The sequence below is a fragment of the Equus quagga genome, chromosome 9 (assembly GCF_021613505.1).
Source record: "Equus quagga isolate Etosha38 chromosome 9, UCLA_HA_Equagga_1.0, whole genome shotgun sequence".
Classification (NCBI taxonomy): Eukaryota; Metazoa; Chordata; class Mammalia; order Perissodactyla; family Equidae; genus Equus; species Equus quagga.
This window is the reverse complement of record NC_060275.1, coordinates 54,473,202-54,493,864: the sequence shown is the minus strand read 5'-3', so window position 1 is coordinate 54,493,864 and position 20,663 is coordinate 54,473,202. Positions and strand designations below refer to the sequence as shown.

Here is a 20,663-nt window from a genome sequence, read left to right as displayed (position 1 = left end):
CCGGCCTCAGAGCAGGAGCAGGTCCACTCCAGAACAGCGGGGCAGCAGACAATGAAGGTTGTCCCCACAAAGGACAGGCAAGTAGGAAGCCCAGAGACGGGCCGAGAGAGCTCAAAGACTGGGCCGCAGCTTAACAACCGCAGGCTGTGGTACAAGGAAACATTCCCATCTCCCAGAGAGCTGTTAACGGACGAAGATGAGGAGGAACCGTAAGGCCAGGGGCTGGAGGTGACCTTTAAATGGAGTGCCCGTCCCTTTGCCCTCAGGTTTTTAGACGGAGGCTGTAGGGAGCACGCGTGTGGGAGTGTGGCTGTGTAGGGAGTCGTCTTTCTTCCATGGATCTGCTCACAGGGCCCATTTGTGCAGGAAACAGACGGCATGCCTCAGCCCTGAGGCTCCGCTGCTGGAAGATCCTCTCCGCCGGCAAATCTGTTTCTAATGACTCACCATTTGTAAATGGAACTCCCATCCCAGGCTCTTCATTAGTAAGAGGTTATCAAGAAGAAAAATGGGGCACCCCTCTCGAGATAAAATTCCCTGATGCCTAACAGATTGTCAGGAAGATTTCCAGCCCACTAGATGTGAAGACAATGCACGTACACACACACACACACACACTCCAGAGCTAGTGTTTGCCAGAATATTCATTCATTCTAGGTATCCAATGTGTATTAGACACTCTGCCACACGAAAGACAAAGTTCCTCCTTTTAAAATGCAAATATATATAAAGGAAACCATACGTTAAGACATCAGTCCTGTACAGATTGTAATGTGATGCTTTCCCCTAACATCTTGGAGAGATCAGATAAACTGAGGAAAATGGGAGTTTGAGTCATAGAAATTGCATTTCCTTCCTGTTACTGCCACATTTCTGTGTTTCCTTCCTGCAAAATTTGTCTCATGAGCTGTTCGTGTCCCTTGTCTGTTTCTCCATCTCCTGTCTTCAGTCCTATCCAGCTTCCACCCGCACCACTCCGCTCAAACCGGTCTTGTCAAAGTCACCCATGTCTTCACGTTGTCAAATCCAGTGGTCACTTTTCTGTCTTCCTCCTTCTGGACTCTTGGCAGAATTTGACACAGTTGAACTCCCTAATTTGAGGCACTGTCTTATCTTGGCTTCTGCAACATGAAACTCTTCTGATTTTGATCCCACCTCTCTCGCCACTCCTTCCCCTCTGTGCTACTTCTAAAAGTAGGAGAGCCCCAGGGCCACACCTCAGCTCTCTTCCCTATTCACAGCCTTTCCCTGGCTGATCCCATCTGGTCCTGAGGCACTGAAAGCTGACAACTCCAAGTTTTTATCTCTAGTCCTGACTCCTGCCCTGAGTTCTGGGCTCAAATATCCAGCTGTCTAATTGATAACTCTAATTATGTCTAATAGGCATTTCAAACTTAATCTGTCCTGAATAGAACTTTGATTTCTCCTCCCATATTTCTTTCTCTATCTTCCCCTTCTCAATAATGGCATCAATATCCAACCAGTGGCTAAAAACAAAACCACCATATCTTGCGAAGACTATTGCCTCCTAGCTGGTCTCCCTGCTTCCGTTCCTCTATTCGAAACCCTCCAGTGGCTTCCCATCTCAAAATAAAAACCTAAATACTGATCTTAGCTTATGACTTGCCCACCCACCTACCTCTCCCTGACCTCGTCTCCTCCCACTTCCTCTCTGTTCAGTCTGCTCCCGCCACCAACGCCACCGCCGCCCTGTCTACATGCTGCTCCTCTACCAGGCTGCATGCCTCCACCCCAGGGCCTCCGCACTCACAGCTTCCTCTTCCTGGAGCACCCTCACCTCAGCTATCAGCATGGCTTACTTCCTCACTTCTCTGCTCAAATATCACCCCATCAAAGAGGATGCCCCTGATTATCTTATCTAAAACTAGCCACCCTGTCACTCCTCATCCCCTCACAATGCTTTACTTACCTTCACTATCACTCCCTGACATGTGTGGTTTATTACCATCTGTTTCTCTCCACCAGAGTGTAAGGGTTAGGAGAGCAGCGACTTGATGTGTTTTGTTCACTGCTCTATCCCCAGAGCCTAGAAGAGCGCCTGGCATGTAGTAGGTGTTAAATGAATATTTGTTGAATTAATTAATAAATCTTTATTCTTCTTTCCTCCAACTCCTCATGTTCAATCCATCTGAAAAATCATCATGTCACCTCAATCCCAAATCCATCCAGTTCTATCCTAGCTTAAGCCACCATCATATCTTGCCAGGATCACTGCTTAGCATCCTGACTGGCCTCTCTGTTTTCTCTCTAAAATCCATTCTCCAAAGGACAGCCAGTGATTTTTTAAAAACACAAATCAGACCCCTTTTCCAAAACCTGTGAATGGTCCCCGTTGCTCTGAATAAAGTACAAACCTTTCACCGCGGTCTACAGGCCACGTATCACCCAGCACTCTTGCCCTCTCCTTGCTTGCTAAACTGAAGCCAGACTAGTCATCTTCCTATTTCTTGAATACACCAAGTTTGTTCCTGCCTCAGGGATTTTGCACATGCCGTGCCTTCCATACAGACAGCTCTTCCCCAGATAGCTACACAACTGGCACCTTCTCTTTATCCAGGTCTCAACTTAAATGTCAACTTCTCAGAGACCCTCCCTGGGCACAATCTAAGCTAGACTCCACCCAGTCACTCTCCTTCACGTTAGTGTGCTTTAGTTTCTTCACAACACTTATGAACATACTATTTATTCGCTTGTATTCACTCGTTATTCACTTGGCCCCTTTTTTTTTTCAACTGTTCTTCCCAGTAAAATAGTCTGTCTTGTTCTCCATCATATTCCCAGTATACTATATAAATAATGGCATCATTATTATTATTATTATTTGCACATGGGTAGTTATTCATCAACTATTTGTTAAATTGAATTAAATTTAATAGCCTTTAAAATTTTTTCTTAGACAAGTAATTTTTTTTTTAGTAAAACTGTTGTAAATCTTGAGATGAATTAAAGATATCATTATTTGTATTAGTTAGACTAATAATGCTAGCAAACAATACCAGTGAAAGTATATTTTGCATTCATTTCACTGTTTAGTGATGATATTATGTGGCCAGCATTCCACACAATGATTCCAGGACCCAAGATCTCTCCATCTTATGGCTCTGCCATCCTCCACCTTCAAATCCTCCGCTGCATTCTCTTCATCCGACCAGTCAGCATGCAAAGAGAAAGAGCAGGCCAAGGATCTCCTCGGAGACGTTGGAGGCCAGGTCAGAAGTGAAGGCTATCACTTTACCCACCTTCCATTGACCAGAACTAACCATATGGCTCCAACTTAACTGCAGGGAAGGCGAGGGCTGCCCACAAAGAGGATTCGGGACTGGCGAGCATCTCCTCAGTCTCTGTATGGCAGCGTGTGTTCTACAGAGAGCACCCCGACTTCCAGGTGTCTGCCGCATGAACGAGCTTGAGGTTCACAGGAACTGACGAATCAACCTCAGCGCAGAGGTTGCTACCTGAAAAGGTAGCAGTTCCTGGCCCGGTCAGAGCCAATGAATGTGAAACTCTGCCAGAACGATCCTAACTTGCCCAGCAGCTGCCTTCACGTTTCTCAGCATTCCTAGGAGTACCATATTGGGGCTTTAATTCCAGCCATAACATCAGCCCAAACTTACGGTCTCCAATAGCTAACCTGAGCCTCTGAATTTCAAAGCTTCATTTCTCGCTAAGATGAATGGATTTGGAGAGCCACAGTTTTGAGGTAAATCATCTTTACTGGTGGTTTCCTCCTTTCTTCCTTTTAGTTCTTCTTAACCTACCTACTTTCGTTTGGCTATACAAAATATCTTATCATGGATCTTAAGATATATGATAGTTTATCCAATATCATGGAAACAGACTACATAAATCAATTCTCAATAGCTTAGGCAAGATGGGAACAAATTCAAATAGACAGCTGGACCTTGCTCTAAATTTGAACATTTTCAAATTTCTTGTGAATTAAATCCAACAAGGGTAGGCCACAGATCCCAGGGACATTTTTACTTCTCTTCTCCTTCCTTGGTTTAATCTCATTCGCCCTGTGCTTAATCTGTGCTCTGCATCTCATAATTGTTTCACTTAAGCAATTAATGGAAATTACAAGGCCATAAAGATAAGGAACAAAGCTATGTTTTAGAATAATGTGGAATTTTATGAATAAAATGAAAAGAGTCAAACCCTAACCCCACTATAAGAACAGGTATGGGGGCATTAAAGTGAAACACGTGAAATAAATGTGTTGAATCTCATGAGCTTCTCCTACCACTGATTTCTTTAACAAAAGTCATTACCAAATGACATCCAGCTAGACACATTTAGGAACAGAAAGCAGATAAAATAGACTAGTTGAGGAGAGAAGATGTATATAAGTAGAACAATTAAGTAACAACTTTAAGGCAATCTTCAATTCACTTGAAGTAATTTGGTAAATGCAGATGAAGTCAGAAATATTATACAGAAAAGACAAATGACTGAGGAATGGGATGAGAGCAGAAAATCTTCAGGATATTGAAGGAAAGGCCTCATGTGGATTAGCGGAGAGGAGGAGAGGAGATTCTCCAGGGAGGGCACAGTATCAACGGAGACATGAAGATAGACTATATGGGTAAAAGAGAGAAGAGAACATGAAGACAACTTACTTGCTGGAGTAGGGCGTGCGGAGTGGGATGCTCCATGGAGAAGACGGAAAAATATGATTTACTGAGCCAGGCTCATTGTTTGCAGGCTAAGGAGTCCAGACTTGTAGTAATCAGAAATAAGCCAGAGTGTAGGGTCTTAATCGGGAGAGAGAGATGATGAAAGCAATGATGACTCTGGCAGCCATCTGTGGGACAAATCGAAAGTGAGAAGATCAGTGAAGAGGCTGCTGTAGTAATTTCTATGGGACTTGATAGGGGCTTGGCTCTGAGAAGTGGCAGCTGAAACTGAGAGCCAGGGACAAATCCAAGAGACTCTGCAGAGAAAGGAAAGATGCTTGTGAATGACTGGACACAAGAAGTGAAGGAGAGGAAGGAGAGAATGAAAACCCTGGGATGGGGCAGTGGCGGTGGCCCTGAACAGGAGGAATTTATGAAGATTATGATGTGTCTTTCAGATTAAATTTCGTAACATTTATTACTGAGCTAGTCATCGTGGAATACTTCCTTTTTAATTTCTAATTCTAAGACACATGGTTAAAATTAAGGTTAATATTCTTGTTGGCTTTCGTTTCATATAACTTTAAAATTTACAAAGTTGGGGGGGATTGAGCATACCCATCAAAATAGTGTATAGTTGCCAGGTCATGTTTTAATCTATAACAGAATAGCAGAAGAGTGCTACGCGTAACCAAAACGTATTTTACTAGGACAGGCAATCAGGGCTCAAAATCAAAATGGTTGTTGAGTAAGTGTAGCTGGTATAAGACAGATAAAGATAATTGATCTTTTAAGTATCATGTAAACCTTTTACCTGACGTTTCTGCTCTTTTCCATAATTACTTCTGTAGCAAGCAGAAAAAGGTGAAACTGATGCCAAAATCCAAAACAAAATAGAGACTCCACACAAAGTGAGGCAGCCACCAGGAAAGACATTCAAACCTGGTGAAAAGCAACGCAAGCAAATTTCAGGAAGAAAGAAATGTGAAATGAATGTAAACACGAAGATGTGCCAGGAGCAAACGGGAAAAGCAAAAGAATGAGCAAAACCTCCCCACCCACAAGTGGAGGATTTAGGAGAAAGATGTGGTAAACAGATGTGAACTGGAGATCCAAAAATTAGAAATGTATGAATTAGTATGAGATGAAATAAAATATTTAGCAGAGAGCTTTAGCCTTTGACGCTGTCAAAAGTAGAATCTTTTCTCAGATTCACGAGGCTCCAGTTTACCAGAAAAGTCCTTCAGTGCCAGAACAAAGGTGGCATAACTCATAATGCTATTGAGGGTGGGGAGGGCCGAGGGCAAAACAAATCAGCTCTTCATTAAAAGAATGACGTGCAGGATCTCCACCGTGGTGTTCCTGAAGGCTCGGAGACTATAGAATTAAATAGTTCCCAAACAGCAACCCCACTTCTGGGTGTATATACAAAGGAGAGGAAAACAGGATCTCAAAGAGACATCTGCACTCCCACATTCATTGCAGCATTGTTCACAATAGTCAAGAAATGGAAATGACCTAAGTGTCTGTCAATAGATGAATGGACAAAGATGTGAGAGAGAGATATATAAAGTAGAATATTATTCAGCCATGAGAAAGAAGGAAATCCTGACATTTGCAACAACATGTATGGATCTTAAGGGCAATATGCTAAGTGAAATAAGTCAGACAGAGAAAGACAAATATTACTGTATGCTATCACTTACATGTGGAATCTAAAAAAGCCAAACTCATAGAAACAGAGAGTAGAGTGTTGGTTACTAGGGGCCGGGGGCAGGGAGGAGAGAAACGGGGAGATATTGGTCAAAGGGCACAAACTTCCAGTTACAAGATGAGTAAGTTCTTGGAATCTAATGTACAGCATGGTGATTATAGCTAATAATACTGTATTATATACTTGGAGGATGCTGAGAGAGTAGGTCTTAAATGCTCTCACCACAGAAAAATGGTAATTATGTGACACAATGGAGGTGTTAGCTGATGCTGTGGTGGTAATCATTTTGCAATATATAAGTGTATCATATCAACACGGTGTACACCCAAAACACACATAGTATTATATGTCAATTATATCTCAATAAAGCTGGAAAATGAAATAAAATAAATAATTCCCCAAATTTGGATGCTTAGATGAGATTATAGAAAGAGGAAGTTGGGAATTTATGTGGAATTAAGGTATATATAGGGATTTCTAATTGACCTCCAATATCGAATCTTCCCTTCTTGCTCAGTAACAGAATCCCAAAATATTAAAAGGGCACATGGCTGCCTAAAATAAAGACTATATTTCCCACCCTCCTTTACAGCAATGGTGTAGTCATCTGACTAAATTTTGGCCAAAGGATTACAAGAGGAAGTGGTGTGTGTAACTTTAGGAAATGTCTTTAAAAGAAGGGTGCATGCCCTGTTCTTGTGCATTTTTCATTCCTGGTCACTGAAATGTAAGCGTGACGGCTGAGACCAGAGAAGCCATCTCAGATCTCAAAGTGAAAGCCATGTTGAGGATAGTGACACAAGAATACAGGACCCTGGGTGCCTGACGATAAAGGCGCCAGCATAGATAACGTTTACCTGAAAGTGAAATGAACTTCTAACTTGGTAGAGTTCCTGATAATTACCTAACTAACCAAGTTGTCTTTGATAACTAGAACTTACAGAGGCAGGACAGGCTCAACCCAAACCAAGCTGCTATGAGGCTTCTAGCACTAGAAAGCTGACAGGATCTCTTCACAGTAAATATCAGAACAAATCTGATCAGTGTGAAGGAACATGAGTTTTAGCTGGACATTGAGGAAAAAAAGAAAGTAAGGTAATCAAACCACCTAATTAGACAACTGAGCAGGTGGGGTTTGGGAAAGTGAGCAAACACACAGAGTACCCTCTGTGCTTAGAAACACACGCAATAGAAAAGGGGGATTCGGCTCCTGAGCTGAAAGCGAGGGGCTTTACACAGCAATCATTAGAAGAAGGAAAGTCAACAATGCACTACGAGCTGCCCAGTTACAAACATGGGCGAGGATGCAGGGTGTTGCCTAGAAAAGAGGTACATTGTGTGTGAGGCACAAATCAGCAGCAGCCTTGGAAAATTCTTGCAGGGCTAGGAAAGTACAGTAGAACTGTTCTATGCAGAAATTTCACAGTTGGATCATGATTATGTTACTATGGAATTTTACTGTAAGCCAAAAATCTGTGAGATGACACTAGAGATGCTAAATGAAAGTGAAGAAACCACAAGAGCAAGCTAGGCAGGAAAATGGTAGACCTTGTTTTATCATACAAACTGATAAAACATGTTTGATAAGGCAGGAGGCACAGTCTCAAGATCACACAAAGGACTGCTCTTGAGAACCCACAAACAAAGGGAATATCGTGGTCTTGGCTTTGAGTGCTGGATAAGAACTTACATAGAAAGTGTTTTCACAGGAACCACTGTGTAATAGTAGTTACAACACGATTTAGTTCCACATTCTGGCAGAAAACTCAAAAATCCATTATGTAGTTACTCAACTTTTAAAAGGGAACTATGACCAACCCACATCAGTAAATTGGAAAAAAAGAAGAAAATGTTAAAAGGAATCATGTAAAGAGAAATTAATTGAAAAAGCCAGGTTACTGCTTAAGCATTACTAGAAGCCCAAGAAAAGTATTTGCCATGAATAAAAAAGATGTTTCTTTTTAAAAAAAAAAAAATTCTATATGACCACTAACTGTTAAAAACAAACAAGGAGCCGGCCTGGTGGAGTAGTGGTTAAGTTTGGTGCATTCCACTTCAGCAGCCCGGGTTCACAGGTTCAGATCCCAGGCATGGACCTACACTGCTCGTCAGCCACACTGTGGCAGCAACTCACATATAAAATGGAGAAGAATTGGCACAGATGTTAGCTCGGGGCTAATCTTCCTCAAGCAAAAAAAGAGCAAGATTGGCAATAGATGTTAGCTCACGCTGATCTTCCTCAGCAACGAACAAACAACAAAAACCACCTCTCTTTTAGGAGGAAAATCTTTTTTTTTTTTTAGTGTATATATATTGACCAGTGAGAGGAACAAGGAGACACACAGTGTGAAGGACAGGTGTAAACCAGAAATTGGGCAGCAAAACAAACATAGGGCCTGCTAGGGAGCTACAGACACAGGGGTAAGAGAATACGGAAGTTCGCTGGAAGGCTGTAGGACTCCTTTTGATCATGGTACAAAAGATTTGAAGATGAAAGGAAAAAAGAGAGACTAAATGGAGTTTCTGGAAAATTTTGCCTCCCAAATTCAGTTTGTAAGTACACTAATGGGAGATATTAAATGCCCAGAACATTCTAGACCTGGCTGACAGAACAAACGTCATCAGGGCCAGAGAGCAGTTACTCAAAGGTTCTGAAGGAACTATTACCCAAAATGTCGAAGAGGCCGTCATCAGTGCGTGCCTAGCAGACGGCCAGGCAGAGTGTCGCCCACGGGAAAGTCCTGAGAAGCATGTGCAAACGAAACAGGAGCTTCACTTACATGACAGGTCAGCTGCTAGGAGAGAAAATCCAGCAGAAACCCTACATACTTTTAAAATGTGGCAAAATGGGGGAACTCATGCTAAGTAACTCTAGTATTTTAGGAGAGAAAGAAATGTAAAGACAAGAGGAATTGATGGACATAATTGATTTTGAGTCTCAAAGTTCTTTACACAGCTACCTGAACTATGATGGGGCCTGTTTTGAAAAACAAACAAAACCAAATTCAGATCTGACTCAGGCCTTACGAAATAATGTCGTTTTTCTTGATGATTTCTCGAGGATATGCAGGCATCTGCGTGGCGTCACTCATCGTGTAGCAATCTCTCTCTTCTCCTTCTCCGGGTCCATCCCCCTCGCTCTGTACTCCCCTCTCCACTGTGACGGCCGGCCGCTTGGGCTCCGCTTCACCCTTTCTCCCTCTCCAAAATCCTGGTCATCACACACTCCCCACCTCACCCCCGTCAGCCACCAAGACCCAAAAAGGCCAGAGCTCGCTCAATGGCATTCAGCAAGAGAAAACTCCCTCTTTTAGCCTAAACATTAACTACTTATAGTTCTTGACGCTCTTGGGAATACTCAAGTCATAAGTCATATAGGATAGGAAATGTTTTAGAAAATAATTAAAACATTGTTCTAGCTTTGCACACATGGAAAAAATGATGATACCAAGAGCTAAGGCTTTTGTAGCATTTTCTAACATTTTATGTATATTAACTCCTTTAATCTCTCTATCGTCATCATCGTCCCCTTTTTACACGTGAAGAAACCTAGGCCACACGGCTTAACTAGCAGGACAGGACTGGGAACCCTGCTCTTTAGTCTGGCTCCAGAATCCACCTTCTCAACTACTACACCACATGGAATCTCCTCTCTCCCCAGTGGGGTTCTCCTCCTGAGTTTTCCGTCTCTGTGGATGGCACCCCTGCCTATCCACACCCCCTCCCCACCCCCATCCACTGAGTGCCCCGGGCCGGATGGATTCCTGCAGCAGCCACTCCCAGCCTGTGCTTTTGCAGGAGCACGTACATTCACTCACACACACATACACATAGCATCTTTCACCATATGAGGCCAGAATGTGTTGTGCCCAGCACTTAAAGTCAGTACTTTAGCTTCTTGTTTAATAAAATTTGAAAAACAAACACATACACACCAGAAAACAAGGAACACAAATATCTACTTTTTAAATTATTAAAACAAAGTTTTTTGAGTGTATACTGGGATGTTATGATACTAGATCTCAACATTTCTGAACTCCTGAGGGTGAAATTAGGGACAAAATATTTTGGAAATCTTCCAGAGATTTGCTTCCTGTGGCTCTAAAAGTGGAAGTAAGAACATGTCTCTTGGGCAGGCTCTTCTTGGTCCTGGGGGGAGCAAGTTAATGACCTCAAGGTCGTGGCCATTCGAGGTCCACGTGGCAGTGGATGCTGGAGCCTGTCCCAAGCCAGCCCTCCCAAGGCTGCTAGCACCCAGGGAATCGGCAGTGAAGCACAAGGATTTTAAAAGTAGGATGTTGGGGTGAGGCCCGTTTGAGGTGGGATAGTGTGTGTGCTGGGCTGGGGGAATGCTGTTGGGGCCAGGGGAAGGGCAGGTCTGACAGGAGTCGAACCCCTTTACCCTTCAAAGAACAACCGTGTGCCTACAGCAGTAACCCCACAAAGACACCCAGACACGGTGTGAGTTTTGGTGCAGAACCAGCAACAACAAAATGTTGGAACTCAGCAAGGAGGTTCCTCCAGCCTCAAGGGGCACTTGGGTTCTGAGCCCAACCCAAAGAGATAGGTACAAACAAGACCCTTTCGACTATTGGCCATATAACAGGGAGAGAGGGGCTGAGAGAGAGAGAGCGAGAGAAAGAGACTGGATTTTCTACTTATCTGGCCATGCGGGGAGTAGAGAAAGTATTATTTCCAAAAAGGTAGATTGTGATTTTATTTGTCTCTCCATGTACCTGAAATGGGTCATATGAATTATATCGGCTATTATTATAATTACTTCCTTCTCCTTCTCTTCATTCCATCTCTGAGATCATGGTCTGGAACTGGTGCCTCCTCAAACTTTCCTGAACCACCACCGTATAACACTGTGTTTGACACTCCTCTGCCATGACATGATTTCTTCATCAAAGGAGACTTACGCTTTGGTGAGAAGTTCATGCTCTAGTCTGGTTCTCAAATTTTCAGGACCACAAAATGCATTCTATCTATTCATTCTGTATGATCCAGTGGCTGGTGAATTGATTCATACTAATTAAACCCACAAGAGTGTGATTCGTGAGCTGGGAGAACACCACGTTAAATTACAGAGAAAGATAAAACTGGCCTGAAAAGCAAGGACGTGTATTTAAACTGGACATAGTGTTTGGGGTGAGTAAGTGCACCCTGGAAGCCAAACAATAAAGCAAAGCATTGACCTATCAACAGAGAATCAAAGCAAAGATGTTGGCATGTTCTCACATGAGATTTCTAGAAAGTTCTGGTAGACTGAGAACTTGTCTTCCACGACTGCTATGCTGGAAAAGCCAAGACCAGTATTCAGAATGACATATCCCTCTCACTTGAGGCCGCCAGAGTGACACATAAATTCCTACAGCCCAGCCCTCATTCTTCCCACTGTCAACGAGAGACACTCTAGTTCCATTTGTTCTTGTCATCATGCTTAGAATTGTCACTTATGGGTAATTTTCATCAATTATATTTTAGTGGGTAATTTAGATTGTGGTTAATAAGTCTAAGCATCACAGCATACACCCAAGAGCTGAACGGATGTCAGCAATCATCTAGCTACTGGTTTTCAAGTTCTGTGCTGTGGACTCACGGGCTGCTGGATGAGGAAACTAGAGGTACAGGAGGAGTCTGCGCAGACAGGCTGTCGCTGCCCACCCCCTTGCAAGGAGTTTGGATTATTCAAAGTGCAGAAACCATTGATGTTTCTGCATGTCGGATGAAGTTTACGTTTTAAATAACCAACTTGAGGAAAGTGTTTGGAGGAAGGCAAGAGAAGTAAGCAGACCACCTAGGAAGGTATAGTATTTGTCCAGGGGAGACATGATGGTCTTGGGGGTCAGAGTAATACCAGCGGAGCTGGAGAGAAATGGATGAATTTGAGATGTAGTTAAAAGATAGAATAGATTGGACTTGGTTAGTGAGGGAGCAGAAGTTATCAAGGATTCACTCATTTATTTACCCCATGCAGGAAATTTACTGAGTGCTTACAATGGGCTAGGCGCTGGGCGGGGTGTTCAGCTAGACGAGCAAGTCTCTGCCCTTTCCGGAGTTCATATTCTAGTGGAGGGAGACAGACAATACACGGGCATACACAAAGGTAAAATAACGTGCCAGGGAAGAGTTGGGAAATCAATCGTAGGGCTCACACTAATTGTTTCTCTTCTCTCGGGGACCATTGTCCTGCACCGCCTGTTGTCCAATAAACCAGTTGTGCAATCCTCTGAAAATCATTTCATATATTTTATAGTTTTTCAGCCTATAAGGTGGAAGGGTGAATTTACTCCCTGTTATTCCATCATGGCTAGAAGTGGAAGTGACTTTTTCTTGCATGATTTGATATAAGGGATAAAGGAAAGGGAGTCAAAACTCACCACCAGGTTCTGACTTTAATAGCACAGTAGATGGTCATGAGGCAGACCCAGATGGCCTTGTTTCTTCTTTTCTTCCATTTTCCCTTCCTTCCTCCCTCCTTTTCTTCCTTCCTTCCTTCTTTCTTTCTTTCCTTCTCTCCCTCCTTCCTTCCTTCCTTCTTTCTTTCCTTCTTTCTCTCCCTCCTTCCTTCCTTCCTTCTTTTTGTGTATGTGTGTTTTAAAATGTGTTTGTTATGAAGATTCTTGAGAGCAGAGTGCTGGCAGAAAGGATGGAAGTCAATGGACAGGTTTTGGACATATTGAGTTTGAGATGCCTATAAGACATGTGATGCTAGAATTCAAAAAAGAGAATTAGGCCAGAGATACCCTTGAGCATCTGGGCATATGGAGGTAGAGTTCATGAGATGGAGAATCCTGCAGGAGGAACAGATTTATGGAGGGAGATCTGGAACTCATATTTTAAGATGCTAAATTTGAAATGTCTATGAGACATTCAAATAATAGTATCAAGTAGGCTGTTCAGTATTGCCAACTGGAGCTCAGAAAAGAGAGCTGGGCGAAGACATCAATTTGAGACTCTTCAACATATAGGTAGCATTTAAATCATGAGAAACGATGAGGTTACTCCAAAAGAGAGGAGAGAGAGAGAAAAGAAAAAGAGAGAAAAGGAGAGCAGAGGAGAGGAGAGGAGACAAGATGAGAGGGTGCAGGAACAAGTCCTGAGGAATATCGGCATTTACAGGCTGCACAGAGGAAGAGGAACCGTCAGAGGGAACTGAAAAGGACTGGCCATAGAAGAAAAGGGAACAGAGGGTGTATTTTCAAAGGAAAAGGGTATTTCAAGAGGGAATATCAATTGATTCAAATGTTACTGAGAGATCCAGTAAGATGGGAATTTAAAAGTATCCATTGGATTGAATAAGGTGGAAGTCATTAGCAAGCTTATCAGGAGCAGTTTTGGTGGGACGGAGGAGGGGAAGTTGGGTCAGAGTCGGGGAAGAATGAATGGGAGGTAAAGTGGAGCAGCACGGGCAGATGGCTCTTTCACGGGAACACAAAAGCAAGGTAATTCTGGAGAGACATAACGGGTTAGTAAAGGTTGTTTATTTTTAAGATGAAAGACACAGAGCACATTTGAATGATAAAAACAAGAGGTTACGAACGCAGAGGGAGGGATTAACCTCCTGAAAGGTCAGGGATCCAGAGCCTCCTTTCCAGTGGCCTTACCGCCCTCCCCCGCCTCATTCAGCTCTAAACGTAGGGTCACCCCCTCAGTTCTCTTCTGAGCCCACATGTGGCTGAGCACACAATAAGTGTTTGAAATGTTTCTTCAATAAATTAATGTCTACATAATGCAAATGAAGGAATGAAATGTATCTGGTAAAATCGCCCTGAAAATAGGAGCACAAGTGGCTGTGGATTTCATTACCTTGAGACCAGAAAACACTTTCTGTAGATTTTGGTTAATGTCCCAAGAGTAGAAAATAGGCACAATAAAAACAGAATTCTTATTATTAATATTTTAGAGACAAGGAATGTGATTTTTTTCCAAATTAATCACAACTGATGAATAGCTGCTTCCTGTGTAGGTCCGGGGCCGCCTTTCAGCATTCTGGGGCCAGAGAGTAATTGCTGTATTTTACATCTGAAATCCATTCTCATTTATCAAAAAACACTTTCGTTTGGAAAGTGCTACATAATTATTTCCATAACATCTCTATATGTTGACATAGCATTATTATGCCATCAATTCTCAATCATTAGGCTAGGGATAGAATCAAATCCTGGATAATCCAAAGCAGTGACTAATAGGGTAGGGGACAGCAGGTTTGTCATCCTAATTTGGGCTAATAGCCCACATCAACCCACTGATGACAGAGATTCAGCTCAGAAGCATTTTGTGCTGCCAGGTGTCTGCTCAGGATTTTTTAATTTCTGAGGTTTATTCACAAAGTGGGTCAGGAACTGGCGAAAATGATAGACCCATTTACAGGAAGAAGGTTATATTGTTCAAGGACATGGCAAAAGACAAAATTAGATTCATAGACTTTAGAACTAAGAACTAGATCTGAGAAATCACTCAGTCCTTCTCTCTCATTTTCTAGATGAAAATAAAACCCAGAGTGATCACAAGACTTGCTCAAGGTCACACAGCAAGTCAATGAAACATCCTCACATTAAGCGACATCTCATGTTACTCCCACTCCGTTGTTCTATCCCATCCTGCATCCCCAAAGAGTTCTTGTTTCCTTTTGTCTTCTCTGCAAAAAGAATTGTATTCAAATTCTAAAGGACATTTAAAAATGTAAAGAATAAATTGAAATCCAAGATAGATAAGGCATTAAGGGAAATTCAGATTTTTGAAGCTTATGACACTTCCAGCTGTTAACTCATGTAATCCTTTCAAGCCTCAGCCCTTTACAGATGAGGAAACAGAGGCTACATAGACTAAGTAATTCACCGCAGGTCACACAACTAGCACATGATGCAACTAGACAAGAATTCAGGTCTACAGCTCGAGATGCCCTTCTCTTTCTGCTATATCACACTTTAAGTGAGATCACACCGTCCAGCCCAGACAGATCACAGCTCAGAGCACTGAAAGACTCGGAGATGTAACTATGCAATCACTGTTGGCAGTCTTTGGGGGGGAAAAACATGAACAATAAGGAGGTGCCAGAAGACTGGAAAATAGTTGTTGATTGTGAAATTTGAGAAAGCCTAGATTCTGGGAACTACAGTTTGGTCAAAGCAAATTCTTGATGTCAAACCTTGGCAAAATTCTAGAATAAAATTACTAAATAGATGGTTCGTGAACCACTTAGAAAAGAATGCTGTGATCACATGGAGCCAATATGGGTTCACCGAGGTCATAATGCCAACCATCAACATATCCACCAGGAAATGAGGTGAAGCCTGTTGGGATGTCACTGTGGTCAAATTGAAAATACGTGATTAATAGGACAGTTGGATATGTTCACAAATGGTTGAAGTTGCCAGTGGCCTAGCATGTGACCCTGCCTAATATAATCCCATTAAAAATTTTAGCAATGTCTTTTACAACTTTGAAAATTGTCAGATTTGTGGATAACCCAAAGTTTGAAGGGACATGTTATATGATAAAAACCGATGATCATTTTGATAGACTGAAATGATGGTCAACCCCTCTGTTTCAGATTTAACAGGGAAAAGTATAGTTATACATTGAGGTAAAAATAAATGTGTAGATGACAGATGATGATAGATGATAGATACATAGATAGATAGGCTCACATAAGTTCCAAATGGAGAAAAGCTGACTGGACCAAATTCGTGGGAGAGAGAAGACTGAAGTTTAATTGACCTCAAGTTCAGTACAGACCAGCAGTAGCACACAGATGCCCCATAACATAATGTGTAAGAGCTTGAGCTTCAGCATCAACAAACGGGACTCAGAGTAGAAGTCTGCCACTTAACAGCTCTGTGACCTTGGGCAATTTGCTGAACTTTAGCCTGAGGTCCCTATTCTATAAAATGAGTGTTACACAACGTCACATTGTTAGTAGAGAACTTGGATAACAATTCAAGTCTTCTGATTGCTCGTCTGGTGGTTTTTCTATGGAGGGCTACCTTCAAATGTTTGAAAAAGACATTTTAGGAAGAAGGATTAGAATTATTCCATGAGACTTTAGAAGGCCAGCCTTCTGAACATCAGATCAATATAGGGACATTATCAAGAAGCCCATTTCAGCTCTCTTCCTGGAAGAACATCGTACCTGGCCGGCCAGCGTGAAATAGTAACCACGGCGCACTGAGCAAAAAGGCAGCAGGTGCACGAGCAACTGTCAGGAACTCTGCCACAGGGATTCCAGTGAGAACAAAGAAAAGGACCAAGGGGCTCTGAGGTCTCTCAGGCTCTCGGATTCAGAGAGTTCTGCAATTCTGGAATTCTACGATTTGGTAAGAGATGTGAAGAAAGGTTTTCACCAAAGAATTTATCGTCATTGACTTTGCTTTATGGCAAGACAAATTTACATGTGCTTCAAGTGACAGGGAAAGAGAGCTCTTTTCTCAGTATTCACCTTAGGGCAAAAGTAACAGAAAGCACAGATGATTCTGAAGTCCCCCACAATTCAAAGCAGCCCACAGAACAACTGGGAGTTGCTCCCTTATTTTCTGACAATTACCTCTTTGCCTTTTGGCGAGTCTGTGAAATATCATTGGCGCTGAACACAGCCCAGCGTAAGTCTGTTTTGCTCCTCTATGCTGTCCCCTGCTGCAGATGCCCCACCTCCTCATGGTGTCTCCTGTCCCACTGAACCCAGGTGTAGGCAGCTTCATTCTCCCTAAATCATCAGCATATTCACTCATTCATCCATCCATTCATTCAACAAGTATCTACGACTCACTGCTTATAAAAACAGTTCCCATTTAATGAACACACGGTCTGTGCCTGGAGCTTTACACACGGAGCGCGACTAATCATCTAAGCAACCCTAGGAGATTTACACCATTCTAAGATAAGAAAATTAAAACACAGAATCAAGTTAATCCACTCAAGATTGCACAACTAAAAGTGATGAAACTATGCTGTTCTCATCTTCCTACATTACTGTAAATAAAGCACTACGCTGAGTAAGCTGGGGAGTAAGGCCACAATTTCTTCTGCTCATCAGCTTACCCCTGAATAGTGGATATCATGTGCACACAGATAACCAACTACATTAGGAGTTTGCGCTTGGTCATTAGATGCAGTAGTCCCCCCCATCCCCTTTTCTGTAGGGGATATGTTCCCAGACCCCTAGTGGATACCTGAAACCAAGGATAGTACCAAACCCTATATATACTATGTTTTCTCATATGCATACATATTTGAGATGCGACAGCAAAACTTAGCACAAATATCTTTTTCCTTCTTCACAGTTTCACAGATAGAAGACTCATTCTTACTGTGGATCTTAGCAACCTCAGCACACAATTTTTTTCTTTTCTTATTAAGTTGAGAGCTTTCACCTTTTTACTTAAAGAAAGCACCTTATGGCTTCTCTTTGACATATCCAAATTGCCCATATCACTATTCTTGCACTTTGGGGCCATTATTAAGTAAAATGAGAGTTACTTAAACACAAGCACTGCAATACTGTCACAGTCAATCTGATAACTGAGACGGCTACCAGGTGACCCACAGGCAGGTAGTGTCTACAGCATGGATGCACCGGACACAGGGATGAGTTTCATCCCAGGTAGGACGGAGTGGGATGGTGCAAGATTTCACCTCATTTCTCAGAATGGTGTACACTTAAAGCCTAGGAATTGTTTATTTCTGAAATTTTCCATTTAATATTTACGGATGGCAGTTGACCTTGGGTAAGTGAAACTGTGGAAAGTGAAAATGTGGAAAGGGGGACCACTATAATACCCTTTAGATGGAAACATGATGAGAATAGCCATCTGGGGAGCAATTTGATAATATACATAAAAAGTCTTTAGAAGTTATAATGGTTAATTTTGTGTGTCAACTTGACTGGGTAAAGGGATGCCCAGAGATCTGGTAAAATGTTATTTCTGAGTTTGTCTGTGAGGATGTTTCTAGTAGACATTAGTATTTGACTCAGTAGACTGAGTAAAGAAGATCTGCCCTCACCCATGTGGGTGGCATCATCCAGTCCCTGGAGGCCCTGAACAGAACAAGAAATGCAGAGGAAGGGTGAATTCTCTCTCTCTCTTCGTGGGCTGAGACGTCAGCATCCATCTTCTCCTGCCTTCCAACATCAGAGCCCCTGGTCTTGGGCATTCAGACTCTGGGACTCACACCAGGCCCCCCACCCCACCCTCCGCATTCTCAGGCCCTCACCCTCAGACTGGGACTCACCATCAGCTCCCTTGGTTCTCAGGCCTTTGGACTTAGACTGAATTATACCACCAGATTTCCTGGTTCTCCAGCTCGCAGATGGCGTATCTCAGCCTCCATAATCACATGAGCCAATTCTCATAATAATCTCCTCTTATGTATCCATACCAGCTCTGTTTCTCTGGAGAACTCTAACACAGAATTCCATATTATTTGACATTAAATGACCGCTTCTGGTAATTTAACTTTCCAGCTATGATATAGTAGGTTGTAGCAGACTAATGCTCCTACAGAAAAAAAATATAAAAGCTGAATATAATAAAAAAAGAACAACTGTCTGAGGTCATGAAGGAGCTGTTCAGGCAGCCAGGACATGAGGACCCAAGATTCTAGAGTGAAGAGAAGGTCGTCGAGGTAATCCCAACATTTTACTTGCAACGTGCTTTCCCCATGACATTTGTGGGTTCTTGGTGGGGTGATAAATGACAGCTGCTAAGAAGCAGGATGTCAACAGATCTTTCAGCAATCCCAAAGGATTGGGGAGACAAATATTAAAATTGGGGGAGTATGTGAAAGGTACAGACTTCCAGTTATAAAATAAACAAGTCCTGGGGGTGTAATGGTGACAATGATTAACAATACTATATGGTATATTTGAAAGGTGCTAAGAGAGTACATCTTAAAAGTTCTCATCGCACACACAAATTTGTAACTATGTGAGGTGATAGATGTTAACTAGATTTATTGTGGTGATTGTTTCACGACATATACATACCTCGAATCACTATGTTAGACACCTGAAGCTAATATAATGTTTTATGTCAATTATATCCTCAATTAAAGAAAATAAAGTTCCCTCCATCTTAGATCATTAGGGCTACCATAACAGAATACTACAGACTGGACGGCTTATAAACAGCCAACAATTATTTCTTACAGTTCCAAAGGCTGAGAAGTCCCAGACCATGGCGCCAGCAGCTTCAGTGTCTGGTGAGAGCCTGTGTCCTCACTGACAGCCATTTTCCCACTGTAAGCTCACATGAGGGAGCTCCCTGGGACCTCTTTTATAAACACTAATCCGTTCATGAGGGCTCCTCCCTCATGACCTAATCGCCTCCCAAAGGCCCCACCTCCAACATCATCACATTAAGTTTCATTATATGAATTTAAGGGGGTGCACACAAGCAAAACAAATAAAATTGTAGGAGTATGCTTCTCAGGCAGCTAGGACTTGAGGTGGCAAGATCCCTGAGAGAATGGAGGGACAGAAACGTGAGCCTCACATTCGACACTTACGTTTGAGGCACTTTCCAAATTCTTAGGCTGCACAGGAAGAGAGGCGTTAGTCTCACTGTACTGAAGATTAAAGAAAAAAAATTGGAGTGTAAGACCTTCCGGGAAGGGACTGCCTTAGTAAATACTTCAGTCTCAGCTGAGATGTCCGGAAGCGCACACCACAGAGATGAGGAACAAACCAAACACAGACGAGCCTTACAGAGACCGCAGCTCCATCTCAAAACAGCCCGACTTTAACTGCCTATGAGAAGATGGTGCGAATCATTTCTAGAGGAAGATCATTTCATCCAGAATTTCTTATATTTTTTATACAAAATGTCTGGCCTTTAATCCATAATTACCAGCCATGAAAAGAAACAAGCCCGAAAAATAAATAGGTAGTAGAAACAGACTTATGGGTAACCCAGACATTGGAGTTATCAGAGACAGACTTTAAAATAATTGAAATAACTGTAAGTTGTATGTTCAAGAAAATAAATGACAAATGGAAATTATCACCAAAAGGGGAGAAGAAACAAAATAGACAGAAGCAATACATGAAGAGATAATATTCTAGCTATTTCAAAAACTCACAAAAGCCACCAAGGAAAAATCCAGCTCTAGAACCTTAGTAGGATAAACATAAAGAAACCACACCTTGGTGTATCAAGGTAAACTGCTGAAAACAGAGACAAAGACAGAAATCTTAAAAGCAACCAGAGAAAACATACGCATTACTTTCAGAGGAGCAACAATAAAACCAAAAAAACAAAGGAATGATGTCTTGAAGGTGCTGAAAGAAAATGATGCCAACCTAAAATTCT

The 20,663-nt window shown here is 42.3% G+C and overlaps 1 long non-coding RNA gene across 1 annotated transcript in view; it reads right to left on the bottom strand.

The window, feature by feature from the left end:
- Positions 1–4,647: 4,647 nt before the first annotated feature.
- Positions 4,648–20,663, bottom strand: part of LOC124244496 (uncharacterized) — a 74,940-nt gene continuing 58,924 nt past the window's right edge. Inside the window, exon 4 of the long non-coding RNA XR_006890032.1 lies at positions 4,648–4,825. This is a non-coding gene — a long non-coding RNA (uncharacterized LOC124244496). The remainder of the gene's footprint in view (positions 4,826–20,663) is intronic.